The sequence below is a fragment of the Homalodisca vitripennis genome, chromosome 5, assembly GCF_021130785.1.
Source record: "Homalodisca vitripennis isolate AUS2020 chromosome 5, UT_GWSS_2.1, whole genome shotgun sequence".
In the NCBI taxonomy this organism is placed as follows: Eukaryota; Metazoa; Arthropoda; class Insecta; order Hemiptera; family Cicadellidae; genus Homalodisca; species Homalodisca vitripennis.
The window spans coordinates 148,184,007-148,202,398 of NC_060211.1; the positions used below are offsets into that span (position 1 = coordinate 148,184,007).

Consider the following 18,392-nt stretch of genomic DNA (forward strand, 5'->3'; position numbering starts at 1 on the left):
CTCTTCAGACAAAAATGGCGACAAAGAATCTAGGAGTCAAGACTGTGGCAGCGTTAGATTCCAAATGCTGCACTAAGATGAAGGTGTACTGGAGTTAAAATTAATAAAACTTAAATACTCGTGTTTGGTTCTATAATGTGACAAAATAACCAAGTAAGATATTGAATATTGAGTTTTATGAAATAGTAATAAAATGATTGAAAACACATATTTATTGTTATTGTTTGTTAATTTGCTAATACTCGTATATTACGATAAATAAACTAAGGTTGAACACGGCACAGCCTACGATAACACACAGTTAACCATCAACATTAAGTGAGCAGGCCGCAAGCCACAAACTTCATGGGTCAGAAATAGTTTCAGTTTCGTCACCACTATTACAGACTGCATCCAACATTGACTTGAGTGACCTATCTGACTATTAGAGTAAACTAAAGGGTTATATAGAATGAGTACCGACGAATTTTGTATGCGGACAGAATGCGGAGTTACAGTGAAGATACTGTGCCACAACCTCCATAGATTTGTGGAAAAGACACATAAAGGACTTCCTACACTGTAGTTTATTTAAACAAATTAAGGTAATTAGTCTATTTTCACTTGTTTTCAAACAAAACCTTTTGGTTCAAAGACCACAGGATTTAGGTATATTTCTGTTGCAGTTCTTAAAAGTGGTGTGTTGAAACATAGGGCACTGAACCTGACAACTTCTAAAATGTAAATTACACCAACTATAAAACATTCTAAGCTCCTCTGGAACTTTCCGATTTCTGGCAGCTCCTCGTCTTTGTTAGTTCCCAAAATCCGAAGAGCTCTATGTCTCTAGGTACTCCCCGGCTTCTGGCAGCTACAGTTCTTTGGGAATTCCTGACTTGTATCAGGCTCCTAGCTTAACTCTCGGCCTTTTAGTTTCCTGGCTTTAGGATGGTTTCAGCCATTGGTATGTTGTGGTGTTTGGCAGATCTTGGTTTTTGGGAAGGTCCCGTTTTTTGGCAACTCTTGGTACTCCCGGCTTCAGGTAAGTCCCAGTCGTTGCCATGTTGTGGTTTCTGGGAGCTTCCCATCTCAATTTTCTCAGGGCAATAACGATCTCTAAAAGATCTTAGCGTTTAGAAAGTTTTGGCCTGTAGCAGGTATCAACCTCTGGTCGCACCATACTTCTGGTAGTTCCCTGCGTCAAGGTGACTCCCGAACGCACGGAAATCACGGTCTTAACATTTCTAAGCAATCGACTTCGAAAGCTCTCAGCATCTAGGAGCTTGCAGACTGAGAATCACCTGGTCTCAGAGTGCCAACGACCTCCGAACACTGTCAGCATGTAGGACTTTTCTTCGGCATTTGGAATGTCCCGGTCTTCAAAAGCCCTTAGCCTCTGGCACTTCCTGGCCTCTGAGAGTTTTCAGTCTTTAGAAGATTTCGTTCGAATTTTTTCCGTCTTCAATCAACGACGATTGGCATTTGGTCTCTTTCTGCTAAAGATACTGTAACCTTTTCAAAATCCCTGCCTTTGAATTATTTAGGTCTCTGAGAGCACTAACCTTAGCATTAAAGTAATTTGAAAATGGAAGAGAGAAATATCCCCCGCCTACTTTGAATGGTAGAGACTGAAATAGAAAAAAACCTTCCTTTCTTCCAGCATGGCATAACTGTTATAATGCCCAATATGTCTTCATGGTGGCTGTTCCATGGGAATCAGCAGGAGTTGCCGTAATCATCAATCTTTAACATCCTGTCAATCCTGGATTTCGATGGCACGTGAAAGACCTTATATGTTTAGTGCTCCTTGCCCTAATAATAGAATACAAACAAGTTTGATCCACTGTAAATAGGGAATGCATACTTATTTCACTCTATCACATTAACTCTGCCTACTGTAAAGTTGTATATTGATATTGAAGATTTGTTAAAGAAAACTGCTATTTTTGCTGGTTAAAAGCAAATATACAATGTAAGCCTCTTTCATTGGAAGGATTGAAACTGTCAAGAAAGTATTTAATCTTGTACCTATATATGTACCTATATCTTGTATATATATATATATATATATATATATATATATATATATATATATATATATATATATACAAGATATATATATCTTGTAAGGGGAAAATATCACGTTACTAAAAACGGATTCCCTAATATATATATATATATATATATATATATATATATATATATATATATATATATATTAGGGAATCCGTTTTTAGTAACGTGATATTTTTCCCTTGCAATAAGAAAAACTTCATAATTCTATGAAATTACAGCATTTATGAATTGCTTTATAGGAAATAATAATGTTTTATGCTGCTTGTTTGTTTAAAGTCTGTTACTGACGAGGGAAGGTTTAAAAGGATAATAGGATTTTGGATATTTGCCGTGTGTTACAAAATGTATAACACAACGTGTTGAGAATTGAAATGTAACCTCTTTAGCTAATGAAAAACAATTAATACATTTTCTCCTGCCTGGACTCCAAGCAGATTTTGGAACGTTTAACACATTTTCTTTCTCTTATTATATCTTTCTTTTCTTTTTTTTCTAATGGACTAACTATTTTGTTACCCGATGAAGAGGACATATTTCAATCCTCAAATCGTTGTTATAAATTTTGTAACATATAACGATGTCGGAAATTCTATTATCTTTTCATTGTTTTATGGTCCGCAATGTTTATAGACAAATAAGCACGCATCGAAGTGTCTAACTTTGAAAAGATTCAGGACAAGTATTCTACACTCAGTTAGTGTACCAAATACACTATTTCTGACCATTACTGATAACAGTTGTAAATTGTCCTGTTGGGAAAAGATAAGGAAGGATAAATGGAAAGGGGGAGAGTTAACGATTAGCAGACCTCAAGGCATTATAATAAATAGAAGTTCAGTCCTATCCATCATCATATATCCTGGGACACACTCGGATAGTATTTAATATTGAAATGCGACTTTTGATATTCATATCCTTTGTCTTTGCCCTTCCGGGTGATAGATTTCGCTGATAGTAAAGACAGACTCGTTAGTTACGCATTAAGATGGTTTAATCGGTTTTTATTTGAAGTAACAGCTTTTTAAGACATATTACCTGGAAACAAAAAAGAGCAAAATCGGTTTTATCACTCAACGAGAGAGAGAGAGTTTGATATATTTAAAGCAAAAATTCGGACAGTTCTTTAGTCAGGCCCAAATGGCAAAAGATTGAAATTCGAATATTTACGGCATGAATATTTTGTACGGTAGCTTCAGAAAATTACATGTTTATAATGATATATGACTAGTTGAATAAAAAAAAACGTTTTTTAATAAAATATTACTTTAGGATATCAACTAAATAAAAATATACATAATATCATCTGCTCATCTCCAGTTAATAATAAAGTGTAAAAATAAATTCTTTATTTTAATAGGTTTTGACAATAAGATCTTTTAAATACTACCTTAACATAGCTCCTTATAACGTGATCAAAGGCGTTGTTCTGTTGTTCCTGCGTTTATAAAATCCAAATAAAAGGATTATTTTAAAAATAAAAAATAATTTATATTATTAATGTGATTCTTGAAAAGAAACCTAAAAATAATGTTCTACATTGTTATGAATTGCCTGAATAGGAGTGGCCAGGCAACAATATTTTAAATATACAAAACAGCGGTATTCGAGCATTTTAGAAAATCCAAAAATTAGGCAGTTTAACCTTAATGTTTTGGTAAAGGAAATATTGCTACGAAAATAAGTGAACTAAGTTAAATAGTTATGAAGTAAATCTCTTTATCAGAACATTTGACTGAAGATGTGATTTTATTATCCTGTAATCATCGTAGGGTGTACAAATTCTATTTGGTTCACTACTAATAGCTGCCCCTAATGTAAGTAAAATAATAATATTTTGTATAAAATAAATGGTTTGCAAATAATGTTAAGTACACACACACGTTTACTGCAATAAACTGAAAGAGAAACTGCATAGTAGTGAATAATATACATCATTATAAATTATACATTTGTTTAACTAATAATGTGTGCAAATGTTATATAAAGACAACCTATATGGAATTTATAATTGATACACAAGATGTTTGTATTCTAACATAAAGACAAAAGCTTATAAATAAGATTAAGGAAACAATTTTTCCGTTGTTAGATTATTTTGAAAATTTGTTGAGCCTTAGCTATTTGATGGGTATGGTTGGCCTAGCAATTCAGTAGAAAATTGTGGTCAGAGTGGAAGAAGAAAGAGTTTAATTGAGGACACGCATTTTATTTATAACTGGCAAACTTTTACCCATGTATTGCGAAAAGAAAATCTGAAAATCTAACAACTTACTCGTTTTCATCTGCCATGCAATATTTCGAGTACTATTAGGCAATACGTATTAAAAGTAAAATGACTACATTGAAAGTATAAATGTTTAAAGGAGTAACAGATCGAGATATCCACTGTTTCTCCTTTACGTTATTGTTAACCAAAATTAAAGTGTTGTATCGATTTTGATGTTAAACCATTACAACTGATAACAATACTCGGTATTTCTAATTACCAATCTGCTATAATTTGTCTACTCGGTCGGTGTTGTGGGTTAGGGGTGTAACAACACTACAGTCACGGCCACCAAATAAGGCGGGTGGGTGGATTTGCGCTGCTGCCACGTATAGGACCGGTGAAGCGGAGGAAGGTCGAGAATCGGTTGCTCTCAGGCACAAATTGGCAACGCTGTGTGCACATTGTTGCCTAGTCCAAGCGTCGCGCCGCGCCGACGCGACGCTGCAGCTTCCACGCGGATTATTATAAACCTCATTATCGGTTATTATAAACCTTAGAGACTCATCAAACAGTGAAAACAGCGACAGTGACTGTGACAAAAATTAAAAGCAAGTAGCTCGGAACCACCAAGTGATCATATCAACCACGGACTGACATAATTTCACTGTGATTATGTAATAATATGTACTAACAATGTCACTTGTTTAATAATAATTACTTGAAAATTTTTCTTTATTATTTCTATTACTACACGTGTTTAAAATGTTTATATTTAAAATAATTTTGCTAAGGAAGGCAAAGCAGATTGTTTTAAGCATGGTTAATTTTATTAAACTTAAAATATTTATTTAATTTTCGCTATGATTACAATACAAAGTACTATAGTTGAGTAATGATAAAAATAATAGAAAGTAAAGTATTGCTATTAAAAAAAGTTGAGTAGAAATTTTGTGTATACGCATGGCGCACGCATCGCTCTGCGTGTTTGATTTCAATAATTTAGGTTTGCACGCATTTCCCAGTGAAGTTAGTAAACTGAGAAAAATTTGTTTGGAACAAAAAATAAAGTTTATACCTTTGTCTAAAACTTTGCCACAGGAAAAATGTTCCTAACCAAAAAATAAAAAACTTCCTCGCTTACTGAAATATTTAATACACCATGTTAATGAATTAAAATTGGTTTGTAGATATTTAGTATTTCAAAATTACATTTTTGTATTTACATACGAAAATTATATACCGTTATCATCAGCAGTCTCTCCTGAAGCCAATAATACGATTTTCATCTTTGTAACTTGTAAGATGTCATCAGAATCTCAGGAGAAAGTAAACAATATCAAGCTTTAAAATGGACACAATTCAGGGATTAAGAATTGTGAATCCTATTTCACGATGTTTGCACTATCTGGCAACGGCGCATTTCCACCTACCCGCCTAATTTGGTGGCCCCGACTGTAATAGTCTTTCATCAGTGAAAATATTTAAGTTAAATCCCAACTACAATTATTGTAAAACTCCTTTCTATAATAGCTGTAGGCTACCAATATCTAGATCATTTTGCCTCCAAGACTCATCAATGCTTTTATCATCTGACTTATGAGATTTTATTACCTCTGAAAGTCCTGAACCTCTGAAAGACTTTGGCGTTTAGAAATGCAAGGTTTCTCACAGACTCTCAAACAATCTGTGATTCCTGATTACTTATTCCCGATTGTGCTGCTGAGGTATGCCCTTGTGTTTTATGCTCCCCGTTTATGGCAATACTCCTGGCCAGTCCTATTCTAATATTTAGATTTCATGTTTCTTCAGGAATGGATTATCTTGATTTATAATAGGAGTCAGTAGTCCTATAGAGAAAATCCCAGTTGAATTATTTTATCAACTGTTTGAGCACTCTACGCCAATAAGACCTCAGTAAAACAATAAGAATATTTTGTTAAAATTGATTAAAACAATGATTTTAGCTCCAGCTGCAGTCCATAGTTATGTTATTTAATACGTCGTCTACTTAATTTAAATATCTATTTTGGCTAAGATCCAACGACTAAAAAAATGAAAAGTCCATTTACGTTACTAATTATTGTTTTCATCTTTGTGATCTATTTCTGTTTGGCCTCTTTGTCTCTGAAAGAGTTCAAATAGTGTAACCTCGTTACGACTACTCTATTGAACGGTATTAGTATTCTTTCTCTAACAAATCTTCAGGACCAAGAGACTCGAATATGGTTTATGCATTGGGACCAATTTACCCTAAATTTTTATCTAGTTTAATAACTAACAAGGGAAACGTGGTTCTGAATGCTATGTCCAAAGCCATTAGCTAAAATCTGTGGTAATGAATGTGTAAGCATTTGTGTCCTCAAAGTCCTTACCCCCTTGAACTCTATTGAATCAAAATACAAAGTGTGAAGTACACATTAAACAATATAATTATAATTAGTAAAAGAACTATATTTTCATGTATATTAAAGCTTTTGGATCACTTGTTGCAAATTATTTTCACTCCAGGGTTCCAATTCTTCTGCTTCCAAATAGCATAGTAGGAGCAACAATGGCCCTCTAGACAATACAACTTCAGACTATTTGCAGGAGAAGGAGCAAGGTCAAGGCCATACAACCTACCCGAAGTTATGATCTCGGCATCGTCTATGCATATATAAGTAAAACAATCATGCGTTTACACACTTTAAATATAAATTCCTGAAAAAAATATTATTTTGGATAGTTGCCGAAAATAGAATTATTATTGCCAACCTTCGATAACGTTAGCATGTAAAATGAAGATAGCAAACGTAGTCTTTAGTAAAGAGTAACTCTCTCAACGAAGACAGTGGCACACAAGAAGCGAAGGTGACACTAGACAGCTGTGTGGCAACATTAATTTGCACCATTCGTTTAGCAATACGTATACTTGCTGTTTTAGCATGATCTGTATTAAATCTCCCTTCCACTCAGCGAAGATACTTCTACCATTAGACTCTTAATTGATGTTCAATAACATTAATATAAGTTTTACAACAAAACTAAAAAAATATGAGTGTTATTAAAGCCTTTCATTCTAGGTGCTGGACAAATTTCATTTTTATGTATCTGTTTGTCTGTTCGCAGAATATCTCAAGAACAAAATAACGTATAATAGACTTAAGTCCTATGTATAGACATTAGAATAGAATTTTTGCATGAAACTTAATTTTTTATGTAAGCAACGTGAGTTCTATGATGGTATATGTCACTTCATGGGATTTTACAGAATGTTGTCGAACATTTTTATTACTGGTCTTATGGCAACAATGACGGCAACGAGAAAACTGCAGCATGAATAAATTTTTAAACAAGTTGAGTACTATCATGTGACAAAGTGTCACTGAAGCCTAGTTAAAATAGCTGTAGTATTAAATTTTGGATGCAACCTCAGCGAAGCTTGTAATATGTCACGTTGTGTGTCGTACTCCTCCTACATTTTTAATATAACTACCTAATGCCAACTTCGACATTAAAGGGAATAATACAGATTAATGTTATCGCTGCTTCACAGTTGTAAACATAAGTGATGCAATTTGCTATAGCCAAGTTAATTTAAAATCATTTTTTTTTTAATCACAGTGATTGAATGTCTGATATATTTCTTCACATTAGAGTCAGCCAGTAAGCAGAATAAAACTGAGAGTTTTATACAACTTTAAATTGTTATTGACATCCAATCATGTACTCTTACAATGATTTGTAACACTTAACCTAGCATAGTAATTATTCATTAATATAAAACAATGATGCAAGTGACATATATAAATCAGGTATCAAAATTATGATATACGTGCAAAATAAAAAGTGTAATGGATCCAACTCCATTACCTTAGCAATGATATCAGCATCTTCTGAGAAGTGGGTTTCCATGGCAACCGACGTCTCATCAGCAGTCTACTGTTTGTCAGCAACTGTTGAGTCAGGCGCCGCGTCCCTATCATTTTATTTGAAACGGTATTGATAATTGAAATCCACTTCTCTTTCTCAATTGACTTTTTTCGTAAACCAATTTGATTGTTTTAAATTGTCAAATTATTATATTGTACAGAATGTAAATCTTACATAATTCGTTAAAATGCAGACGAAATCCAAACGCAAAAATTACTATATAGAAAAGTGCTAAGCAATTCTGAGCACTACTCTGTGAACAGCTATAGTGTGGCTCTGTTGTGTAGTGGTAGCGAACTTACCCGGGAATTGAGATATCCGGGTTCGTGATCCTGCGGAGCAAGTAATGTTGTGTTACATTTGTATTGAAATTAAATTAGGCTATTGCAATTAATTTATACAAATTTAATAAATGTTAATAACTCGTATTCGGTCCTTCCGATTCATATTTTAGTTTGATTTTATTTTGACATATGTGGCAGACACGGCCAAATACAAAATAATCGAATTGTAGAAAGGTAAGGTAAAAATTTAAACTTGCTCATAGACAAGTATAGCTTAAAACAAAACCCATACGCAACCTAAACTATGCCACTTCGGTTTCAAAATGACATAGAGCCTCACCATTCATTACATAATAAGTGCGTTAACTGAAGCTAATTACTTACGACTAAGAGAAGGAATAGAAGTCAGCGCATCACATGAAGGTGTTGAACTGCGTACTTGTTTGTATGATTCTAGGATACCTCCATACTGCGCTAATATAGTTCAATTGTTACAGAAATTGTCGAAGTTATTGAATTAAAAAACATAGAATATTGGAGAGAAATTCGAGTCGTTTCACGTGTAGCGTACTTTTAACAACAGCTTTACTCTCCGACTTCAGAGTCCCAAAAACTGCTCCTTAAATTTAAATCTTAAATGGATCAGGAGGTAAGAATCTTTCAGTGATTATCACTTATCCCAGGAGAGTTAAGAGTGTCATTCAAAAGAATATACTCACGAGGTCCCTGTTTTTGAATTGGAAATTGCGTGCGAAGTTGTGGACAACTGCTAGTATCTAATATAAAATAGAATTCCTACTAGAAAACGTTAATTATGGTGAATATTAGATACAATTTTAATAAAGATCTAATTTAAAATGTATTTGAATAATTATTATTCATATTAAACATTTTATTTTATTCTGTACCAATGGACCAGTGTAAAGGGCTGTACGGCTATCGCAAGATAATCGGATCAAGCAATGTCGAGCGTGGTTGCTGCTTGGGTGGGTGACCGCTGAGCGATTCTGTCCTTGCAACTAGTCCGCCTGCCTGGTCAATGGTGGTGGTTCGGAAGTCACCATTAAGCTGTTGGTCCACAGGTTAAGTGTTAGAGAGGATTTCTTTGCCCTAACTTCGCCTGGTAAAATCATAAGGCGAATCATAAGGCATCATTTATTTTACTTTATTTGAGTCAAAATTCGAAATATGCAATACTATTCAACTAGTTCCAGAAATTGGTTGTACATAACAAGCTGACGTACAGTTCCAATGTGATTGAATAAATACTATCAGGGGCCAGAAGAATGCGAACTTGAGGAAACAGTGATGTCGGTATTTCGAGTATTGATGCAAGTTTAAGATCTTTATTCGTAAATGCAAAATGCATATTTACGTACATTACACGTCAAATACTAAAAACTAAAACTAACCTAACTAATATTTTACGCAGTAATAGCATTTATCAAGAAAGTTTGCCTTTATTATTAGTTTAAATAAACATAAATTGTGCTAATTTTTAATATCAAATGGTAATTTGTTGTATGCTTTTGCACCCAAGCGGTATGGACCCCTCTAAAATGAGCTGGTACTATATGCAGCCCCAGATATCGGCTCTCTTGATCTGGTCGGATACTGACGATAGTATCCATTGCTTACAAAAAGCTTTGGATTACCAAAAATAACAAAAGACAATACCTCGTACCCCACCAGACCCGCCAGAGTAAGGATTTTCATTTCACCGAAAAGAGGTTTACAAATCTCGAACCTCCTACGTCCTGAGATGATTCGCAGACCACTTCTGGAGGACAAACACTCTATTGAAATTTGCCACGCTGGATGGACCTCAGAACATCAAACCGTACATCAAAATCGATTCAACGTGAGAAAAATATACTGTCCGTAGAACATCTTGGCTGCAGACCTTAGCGAGACATATTGCAGCCATTGCGACTTGCTAACAAATTACTTCACATTTACAAAAATAACTTTGAATAAAAATAGACGTTACTCTAGACTGTGGAACTTCTAAACGTTTCCGACTATCCTGACGTCTGTGTTGGTAAATATCAAAGAGAGTGTTTGTGGTTCAAGCTGTCGGATTCTGCGAGTTGTCGGAGTGACAGGCATCTTGGCGGACAGGCGACCGTCACGGGGACAACAAAGGTTCTATCTTCACCGTTAGTCTTTACACTTAGTTAACGTTTGAACTTTAACTAATCTCCTCAATTCCTGAACTATAGAAGCCGCATCTTTAACTACTGACAATATTACGTACACAATATCAGTAACGGTGCATTAAACATAAAACTAATCAAGTTTGTTGAAGCCAATGACAACATGGAATTTAAAGACTCTGATTTGCAAAGTGTTTATCTTTCACTAATAATTTATTAAAGAATTTGGTAGCATCAACGACAATTTTAATTATTTACTGTCTATTTAAATTACATTCCGTGAAGAAATCTTCCATTAGGAAGATTATACTTTAGGAAGTACACTTTATACCCACACTATTATCACACTATATTTTCCATACACTAACATTTTACACATTGAACAGGTGACGTTAACCGTGTGTTGTTATTCATCTATAAAAGTCAGTTACACTTTACATATGTCATGTTACGTGCAGAAGCTTTTCAGTGCCTGTGTTTGTTTTTATTGGGATTTTAATCAACTACCATAAAATGCCATTACATCATAGATGCGTTAATTGAAAAGCAAAGGACTTAGCTTTAGTCTACTTTTAGATTTAGAATTGATCCACACTGGCCTAAAGTAGTTAAATTGTTACTGAAAATGTTGGGGCTATTCAATTGAAATACTATGAACTTTTGAAGGGAAATTCGAGAAATTTCAGAGGTACTTGTAAAAAACAGATCCAATCTCCAATTTCAGGGCCTTTTTTTTATCTAACCCCACTTGAATCTAAAGAGATATTAGAATATCTTTCAGTGACCATCATTAATATCAGGAGTTTTGGAAATGCCATTTTAAAAGACATGTTCATGGTGTTCCTATTAAAAAAAATGAAATTGCGTGTGAAGTTGCGGGAACTGCTAGTAATAAATCAAAAACACTTATTCTCTGAAAATAGATTTTAACTTTTCAAGGGCATGTACTGAAAAGTAACAAACGAATAGAAATGTTTACTCTGAGGTAATGAGGTACTGATTGTAGAGGAAACGATTCTCGGAGCGACGCTACGTAAATATCACTTATCTCAGTTTGTTTGGAATGTCATTTTAAAAGAATATATTTATGGTCTCTGTTTTTCAAAATTAAACTGCGTGTAATACTGCGGGTAACTGCTAGTTGGTAGTAAATTTCATTCATTAGTAAAACCAACGGATGAGTAAACACTGCATTTATAAACTGGTTTATGCAGTTTCTCTGTAGCTGCAAATTCGTGTTGCTAAATATCTACTAGGAGAAATTGAAAGAACAATCACCAGGTTAGCAGAAGCTTTAAATATACGAGAGCACTATTTGGCCTTGATCTAACCTACAAAATTAGCATGCTCCATTTACCCAGATCTCGGTGACGATAGCGTTGTTCTCCCACCTTTATGAGCAACTGCGCGCTACCTGAAGAGTGAGTGGGGATAAGATGGCACGACTATTTATTTACAGGAGCCAATGTATAATGACGACGTAAGTATCAACATAACATTGGCCAAGTCTCAAGTGGGTGAGCCAAAATTGTGCGATTCTCTCTACCAGCGTTGCCAAATTTTTGTATTCTTGACCATCTATTGCTGCTATTTGTTATGACTTTCGTCAATAGGAGTATTTGACAAACGTTGGCTAAAGTGGTGATATATTTTTTAGTCCTACCATCATACTTTTTTGGTTTCAAAAGTAATTAAAGGAAAAATATATTGCCTTCTTTTATACCTTCTTCTTTATCCTTTGTAGGGAACATTCTTGAGAAGAGTGTACCCGAACAGTTAGTGTCATTCTTAAGGGAGGCGGATGTACTTTCTGAATCATAATATGATTTCCGGAAAGAATTTAGTGCATGGATTACTCTTCATTATATGATGAGGTAATGACATGCCAAAGACCAGAGATAGAGTAATAATATGACATGATAAGATTATTCACAAGCTTTACTCTGAACGTTTTAGATTGCTTATACGTATTTAAGTTTAGATTTTTTTAAATTTACAAGGTTTATCTTAGCATGTTTTATTTATATCTGGTTGGTAGGTCACAGAGACTAAGAAGGATGGAGTGCCTCATGGTACATACATTGGACCAATTATGTTTATACTGTAAACTGGCGTTCTCAAGGAAAAGCTCGGGTTATGTTCTTTACACTCCTTTGTTGATGAATGGTTGGTTTTAAATTTTCCCTCTTCCGGATTTGAAGAAGCAGTTGAACAAATGAGTGCTGAGCTACTTTGGCTGAGTCACAGGTCATAGAGTCTTTGGGTTCAACTTGGTCCTAGTAAGTGTGATTCAGTGCAGTTCCTGTAGATTGATTGTAACCTACGTGTAATCTTGATGGAATGGTGGAAATTATATCTCTCCACATTTGAAATGGCCAAAGATCTGAGAATCGATTCTAATGTTTAATTTTTTCAATGTAGGATATATTACTTTGAGAATTTTAACTAGGTTAAGAGCATTTCACAGATTGGAGTTGAGGTAGTGTAATCTGTGATATTCCCAATAATTTTCTGCGTCCTCATATCCTTTGCAGAACCACGCAAGAATTAACACTCCCAATATACTGCAAATCAGTACTTTGAGGTTTGTATATAGCTTGAAAATTTTGCCATGTATTTGAATATCGAGTGCAAGCTGAGGTCGACTCCTCAGAAAATCAGTTTTTTTTGAACTGATAATTTCGTGCTAAAAATCATTATTAAATATGTTTTCATATATAGCACTATATTCGGCTCGTACCCTTGTTTGTGGTACTAAGATCACAACGTCATAATGGAAAAAAAATTTCCTTACTTTTGACTCAAAGCGTACATTTTACCTGCAGCGTGTAAGTCTTTATAATATACATAAGTTGTTTATGGTAAAGCTAAGACATTGAGGTTTGTATATAGCTTGAAAATTTTGCCATGTATTTGAATATCGAGTGCAAGCTGAGGTCGACTCCTCAGAAAATCAGTTTTTTATTTGAACTGATAATTCGTGCTAAAAATCATTATTAAATATGTTTTCATATATAGCACTATATCCGGCTCGAACCCTTGCTTGTGGTACTAAGATCACAACGTCATAATGGAAAAAAATTCCTTACTTTGGACTCAAAGCGTACATTTTACCTGTAGCCTGTAAGTCTTTATAATATACATCAGTTGTTTATGGTAAAGCTAAGACATGAGCTGTTTATGGTGCTCATGATTTAACTGTGAATTATTGTAATTAATTATATTTTTACTCCAGTAGTCTTGAAAAAAAAGAAGAAAAACTGTCTTGACTATGATAATTTGTTAACAAAAACATGTTTTTTGGACATTATGTAATAACTAATTAACCACATTTCATTATTGAAAATTAATTAAGTAATGATTGAAATTTCAATAAGATATTTAAGGAAATGCGATAACCCTTGGTTCAAGACTGATTGGTAACAAATCCATTCTATATACTGTGATTATAAAGATGTAGTCATAGTCAGAATCAATATTCACGGGTCACACAATCGAGAAATGGATCATCTGTCACTATTCGTGATCGTATTACAGAAACAGATTTATTGCAAATTAGCGAAGAGTATTACATTTTATACCATGGTAATTAGTAGCGGCAACTATAACATACCTGGACCGTTCAAAGGCTATAAAATTAAATTAACGGGCCCTTTAAACGATTACGATTAAAGTTAAACGAATGTGAATAAATGTTACGTTAACTATTATTAGATAAATGTCTCTAAACATGATAAACAAAAAACCAGTTTCTTTGGTGTTCTTGTTAATATAAACACTAATACTCCTCTCACCTTCTTGCAATAATTGTTTTCAAGGTTTTAGGTATTAATTAAATATCCTTAAGAATACAAAAGAAAGATATTTCTTAAAACCATTGGAATCAAATGAGAAATCTGCAAGAACCTTTTTAAGTAGATATGACTACAAAACTTATCGAGATACGTAGCATTGCTTTTATTATTATAACGTCATTGCATCTCAGAAATCACTCACAGATTACGCCTTTGGTTCTTTAATATAAAATTGTGTATACAATTTTAGATTCACATGGTTATATTTGATCAAGTAAACAACTATCAACATATCATATTTTCACTTTATATCGTTTAGTAACTAATTTATGAATTGACCCTTGACAAAATCTCTCCTTTTAAGATATTTATAATATTTCAACATACCACGTTTAAGTATGTAACCTTTGGAAATAGCTAGGAGGGAGGGGGACCCAAAGCGAGCTGGGATTACCCCTATTATTTTATCTCCAAACTATCCAACAACAATGTTAATTATCCGATGATAATCATTGAGTTGCATGAGCTTAAATACAATAGGCAATTTTTACGTTATATCCAGAAGAAAATATTGAACACGTACCTTGCTTGTACTAGATAAAAAACGACTTCATAATAAGAGAGAAGTTTGTTTTACAGTGTTTTAAAACTACTTTTAATAAAGTAAACGAAGATTACGCTGAGTGTAAGGGGATATAGGGGGCAGCTGGTGATTACAGTTGATAATGAGGAGGAGAGCAAACACCGAGAGTCAACAGCTAGAAGTCGTCTTATCCACAGTCAATGTATTAACATACGCATAAGGTAAGGGGGAGAGGGGGCGGCTGGTGATTACAGTTGATAATGAGGAGGAGAGCAAACACCGAGCGACAACGGCTGAAGGTCATGCCTTATCCGCAGATAATGTGTTAACACATGCATAGAATAAGAGGAGAGAGGGGACAGCTGGTGTTGACAGTTGATGAGGAGAGCAACCAGCGAGAGTCAACAGCTCAAAGTCGTGCCTTATCCGCAGTCAATATGTTAACATACGCATAGAATAAGGGGAGAGAGGGGACAGCTGGTGTTGACAGTTGATGAGGAGAAGGAGAGCAAACAGCGAGTGTCAACAGCTCGAAGTCGTGCCTTATCCGCAATTTTCAAAGTACAGATATAACGGATAATAAACCCCTAAGGTTAGCCTGGATTTGCAGCAAGGTTATTTGTAGACGCGCATTGTGATAAGAGCTATTTCTGCAACCATCGACACTGTAATGTTTGTTTGGAAATGAGTTATTTTTCCATTATGCTAGTTTTAAAGTAAAGACGAATTGAGTGATAAAACTCAAGAGGTATATTTTCACATTTATTTTGATTGGATAAATTGTTAAACAAAATTTATAAATGTTAAGTGTACCACGTGAAAGCGGTGCTCATTAGAAGCTGAGCCTGTGGCTGTCCGACGCTTGCAATATGTGATAGCGGACTTAGTGTTATCTATCCAATAACGCCATCCTAAAGAACAACAATCCATGAAGTATTGGCGTTCATTTATACGCTTAAGTTGTATTGAGTTATATACGAAAGTATTAGGAATTTAAAATAATCATTTTGGGAAGTTTAGTAACCAGGTTCAAGAACAATGCAATCAGGTTTAGTGTGGTTAATGTTTTTAAATTGCTTAAGTCATTTACTTTTAAGTATTACTCCTGAATATAGAAAACATAGAATTCCACGAAGAATTTTAAGTATTAGTAGTAAAAGTTGGGGATTATAGGAAAACGCCTCAAAGTAAGAAAATAATGTTTTTAAAGCATGTGTATGAAGTATTACTACAGTAAATTACATTACTTTTTATACAAACATGTAATTTAATTTTCTTGTCGTACTTCGCTACAAATTGTCATAATACAAGCATATAATGTACAAAAATTAATATTTTTGTTTTTTACAGTTTCCGTGATAATGTTTACAAAATGAACTCAAATAGCTGATTTAAACTCACATTTCTAAGTATAATCAACGTTTCTAACTTTATCCTCTCTCAAAAGATGTTATCATAAAGGCTGGAAAATAGAAGTTAAAATTTTTTTAAGATGGTCAAAACATTTGTAGATCACAGATTCAGAAAAGAAGAATATTATATTTTCAAAGCCGCTAAATACAGTAATAAATATAAGTTAGGTCGAAACCTTAAATTGAAAATTACATTTTAAAAACACATACTATAAAATGAGATATGCTGAATTAGAAACTAGAACAAGACGATCTTACCAGCTACCTCGCGCCAAGTATGACCCAGTTAGTCACTAATTAGACTACAACACAACGTACCGTGATGCAGCGGTGCCGGAAGTACACTGGCTCTGCGAGACGTCGGATGACGCCAGATAGCCGCCATCGGTAGTCGCCTTCAACATCGATCTGCCCCTCCCTCACCTGACCTTGGACCACGCCTTATCTAATACGCTATCTCGATTGATATTTTGGAAATGATATGCCGTTATCATCGGTATGTAAAGTTCGTCTTCACCAAAGGTTTTTGGACTTTAGAAAGTAAGGAGCGAATCAAGAATGGGTTTTCACGGATTATTCTTAGTCCAGAGTGTCAAGAACTGTGACACGAAAGCGAAGATTTTCAGCTTCTATATATGCTTTGGCTGGATTTATATTTCGAAAGATAAAATAATACACCCCACCATAATACTTAACAATTAAAATTAATCGCTGTTCTTCCTTCTCTCCAAAATTCCTTGATATGCCACCCTCTTTTATTACAAGCTATTATTGATATACCGTTATCAAGGGTATCTGAAGTTCGACTTCACCAATGATTTTTGGACTTTAGAAAGTAAGGAGCGAATCAAGAATGGTTTTGCACGGATAATTCTTAGTCCAGAGTGTCTAGAACTGTGGCACGCAAGCGAAGATTTTCAGCCTCTATATAAGTTTCGGCTGTATTAATATGTCAAAAGATAAAATAATACACCCCACCATAATACTTAACAATTAAAATTAATCGCTGTTCTTCCTTCCCTCCAAAATTCCTTGATATGCCATCCTCTTTTATTACAAGCTATTGGTTTTTGCATGATGTACTCGTAATTCATCAATGCAGAGACTTTTTGATTTGTACATATTTCAGATTGACGTGAATACAATGGGGGTATGTGTATAAGAGATATTTAAACAGGGTGTGCTGGAACACGATTGTTTTTGTTTGTAACATATTTCAGTATACTTCCAAATAAAAAGTTACATATGAGAAGCAGATATGTATGTAAGAATGTTCCATTAAAATTCATTCCAAAATAGTTACTTTTATTTGTAACATGTTACAGAAGGGCACTGTCATTCTTACTCTCTCTCTAGTTCATAACTTGATAAACACTATCTCTATGAATCACCCTGAAGTGTCATAGAATGCATACTGCACCAGACCCAGCAGTATTATCTATTGCGCAGTTATAATCGCTCTCCTAGCATATCTCTCCTACACCACATCTCCACACAGATCAAAGCTGAACAGCAAAATGTTTTCACAGCTCCGTCCTACACCCTCCGCAGATTACCTGTCACTGACTCCTGAATCTCGAGATCATTATCTTTAGTTTATGCATTAAACCTACTAAATGTCCGTTGTAATAATTAAATCTTGTTCCAATTCAACGCCTAAATGCATGAACTCCTTCATCCCAGCTTACACAGGCTTTAGTATTACTTATACAGAGCATACGGCCTCTCTTTGCAACGTCGATCATCTCTTGTACCACCGTCCAACCAGCATCATATAAGGCTGTAGCCACACTGTTGTATACAGTACATAATTATGACATTTGATGCGACCACAATGAGATCGATATCAACTCTGTTTATGTGAGCGCGTGTCTTTGAGACACGTTAACTAGTATGTAAGCATAGGACATCCTACTATGTAAGCATAATCACATTGACCATGTGCGTGCCAAACTGTCCTCAGGAATATATGGTTTGAGGTACTTGG

At 34.5% G+C, this 18,392-nt stretch overlaps 1 protein-coding gene across 3 annotated transcripts in view; it reads right to left on the reverse strand.

The window, feature by feature from the left end:
* The window catches only part of LOC124363009, a 54,771-nt gene that overhangs the window by 20,885 nt on the left and 15,494 nt on the right, over positions 1-18,392 (reverse strand). The window contains exon 1 of one of the 3 annotated variants that reach the window (XM_046818063.1): positions 16,664-16,686. The exons of 1 other annotated variant lie outside the window; for it this stretch is intronic. The gene's annotated coding sequence lies outside the window, so the exon portion shown is untranslated. Of the gene's footprint in view, positions 1-11,973; positions 11,996-16,663; positions 16,687-18,392 lie in introns of those variants that run through there. One more of the 3 variants, XM_046818062.1, reaches the window with a different exon arrangement.